This window comes from Oryza sativa, chromosome 12, assembly GCF_034140825.1.
Source record: "Oryza sativa Japonica Group chromosome 12, ASM3414082v1".
NCBI classification, from domain to species: domain Eukaryota; kingdom Viridiplantae; phylum Streptophyta; class Magnoliopsida; order Poales; family Poaceae; genus Oryza; species Oryza sativa.
Genome location: NC_089046.1, coordinates 13,811,778 through 13,814,916, shown reverse-complemented (window position 1 = coordinate 13,814,916; position 3,139 = coordinate 13,811,778).

Below are 3,139 nucleotides of genomic sequence, written 5' to 3'. Positions count from 1 at the left end.
CGCTTACTAATACGGTTCTGTTCCGCATGAAAAAGACAAATCAAATCTAACTTTTCTTGGAAAAACCGACGCCAACGTTAAGATCAGTCTCCTTTCTTTTTGGTGGCATCCTTCCGCATTGGCGGCAAGTGGAAGAGTTGGGTTCGATTCCCTTTATACGCGATGTGGGGGGATTGGACTAGAAAGAGGCTTCAGAAGCGCCCTGGGGGATTTCATAATCATGCAGCTTCAGCTCTGTTCAGTGTTCTTCACTTTCTACCTTGGGACCAAGTCACATTATTTTGGGGCTCGCGTCGTTCCAACAACCGACGGGGAGCACCTCAGTATACGATCGCGCGCAGTAACTGGGAGTCCTATTACACCTAAGGCCAACTTCATGAAATTGCTTTTTCTCAAAAAAACTATCAAATCAACTCACGCATATTCCCTTGCTTCTGTTAACTACGCATATCTCCTGTTTCTATACTTGCTAGCTAGCAACCTCTTATCACACAGAAAGCGTGACATGAATGCATACCCCCGTGTATACAACTCCTTACTATCTCTAATATACCATTGCTTGTTCGGCGCATAGACCTATTATTATTATCGGTCAGGCTTTCCTTTTGGCAGGTGATTACTATATATAATATAGCGGGCTTTCCCTTATCCGCAATTCTTGCTCGTAAGTTCCAGTATGAGTACTGTGCCGAACATAAAGCTTGTGACTGGTAGTAAAACATCGATTTCTCTTTTGAGATAGAGTTCGATCCTCAACTATTTCTCGCGATATCTTCTTATGAAGTTTTGTTAGGGCATCTATAACCGGAGGTGCCCCGCCCGGTTCACAGGGCTGTTGGCCTACCAAGCAAGCACTTGCCCGCAGCTCCTGCCGCCTGCCAAGCGGACTCCGCGCTAGTTATCTTGACTGTTCTCTCTGCTGGGCCTTTTTTCACTAAACAACTCCATCTTCAGGGGTCATAAGGATATTTATGAGCGCTAGCAACAGTCCATGCTTCTCCTCTTGAGACGCATGATCGTCCCGATCGGCTACTTTCTAAGGTTGACTTCATTCCGTGAATGTGAGGACCGACAAGGTCGTCCCGATCAGTCCCAGCGCACGCACCCTGTAGTAGTCGGCCTTTAGAACTTTTTGAAAGAGATGGATGTCTGGGATCGATTTCAACTCAGAGATTGCCTGGTCCGCCTTTCTCTACTATGCCTTTTTAAGAATGGATTTGAATGAAATTTGGCATTAAAAAAATAAATGAATGAAGAATATTTTTACCTCTTATCTGATAAGCAATCAAAGCATTTGAATTGCTCTTGAATTGGTCGGAGCGTAGACGAGCGAGCAGAGCCCAGGAAAGAGGTCAGATCGTCATAGAGCAGTCGACTATAAGTATAAGACTGCTGGCCTGAGAGAAGGCAGTCTCTCTCGGGAAACATGGCCCAATTTCTCTTCTTTCTTTTCTCTTTCCCTCTACCATAACGCAATAACAAAAAGGATAAGGCCTATATATAGAAATAGAGTAATTCCAATGACTGAAGCTACTATAACCTTCCCAACCAGGATGAGGCATAAGCTTACAAGGACTTTTAAGCCCAAAAACGGACCTCGCTCGATCATAAAAGAAAAGTCCATTTTCAATCAACTGATGAATGCCGTCAATCCACTTTCAATCAATTGACGACTGCTCTTCTTCTATTCGGGTCTTGCCGGTATCAACAACGAGAAAGAAGAACCAAATGGAAACAGCAACTAACTATGGCTCTTGGCCCAGACTACGTCCTAGGCGTAGGGGAGATCAAAACAAGAAGTCACGCCTAGACGACGACGCCCGTCCTGGGCTGCAGTTTGTGGACCGATAGACCTTACCTTATTTTTATTTTTATTTCCCTCATTTTTTTGGGACTTTATATTGTCAGAAGGAGGAGGGAGGCTTTTTCCTCTACTCTAATTGGATCCTTCTCTGGTTTGTTTTCGTTTTTTTTTGTGGAAGGCCCAGAGGTTGCTTCCGCTATGGAGAACCCACCAGGGCCTGTGCAGAATATCTAGTCGAGTTCGCAGATTTGACTGAACACAGATAAACTATAAACGAAAATAGAGAACTGGATGCGGTTAAGCATACCACTTCGGAAAAGTGGAAAGGCATGGTGTTAAACCATAGGCCTTTAACGGAACTCGATTCTTGCTCTGCCTCGGTCTAGCCGCGTTTTGGAAAATGTTAAATTTAGATTCAAGAGATAAGCTTTTGGTCAAGTCTTGGAAGGGACTCCCATCCCAGAGTGTGAAAGCTCTCGGGAGAAGGGAATCGACAATACAACTGGAGCTGCCCTTTCTTTGGTTTAGTAAGAAGCTTCCTCAAGTATGTCGATTTGTAGTACGGTCAGTTCACTCGAATCCACTGACTTCATGCACGGGGACTCGACCATCAATCCTTTCTTGTGACGAGCTATAAAATCTTTCCATAACTCTTCGCGGGATTGGCCCCCCAAAAAAAGTGATAGCGGCGACTCAATCTTGTCCTTTGGGGCCGGGGGAATGGCAGCATTGAATGCACAAATAGATGTGGACTAGCTGCAGAGCTAACCTTTGTTCTATTGGTTTGGTGGTTGCTAGCAAGACAATTTCTTTATGCCCATCAAAGAACCTCGAGATGCTAATCCACGAAAAACTATACGAGAAATGCGAAAGAACTCAACTACGGAATGAGGGCGACGAAGATTCTTTCGGCATCACAATGTGCTTTTGGAATCTTCCTATGAAACAAATAACATTCTGGAACAGTTTAGGACAGCTCAGTAGAAAGCGAGCTTTTTTCGCGTATAGCCAACCTCGAAGCCCAATTAGCGCACGGGCTGCCCCCTCAACTCAACCCTGGCGAGTGGCACATGGAGAAAGTCGATAGTAACTCTCCACTGTGGTGACTTTCAGAAAGGAAGAAACTCATAAAGGAGATAGCTGGCTAGGGTGAATATAGCGGACCAGCGGATCTGGTAGTTGACAATCGTTTGGACTTGGTAAAGGTTGTCGCAGCACCTGTAGTAGGACAGAGGACTTATCGCGATGCCCGCGGACCAATTTACTATGTCTCTGTCGCTGACGTTGGTCAAAGAGGCCACGTGGATTGGCCTGGGTCTTCTTCGGCTAATGAGA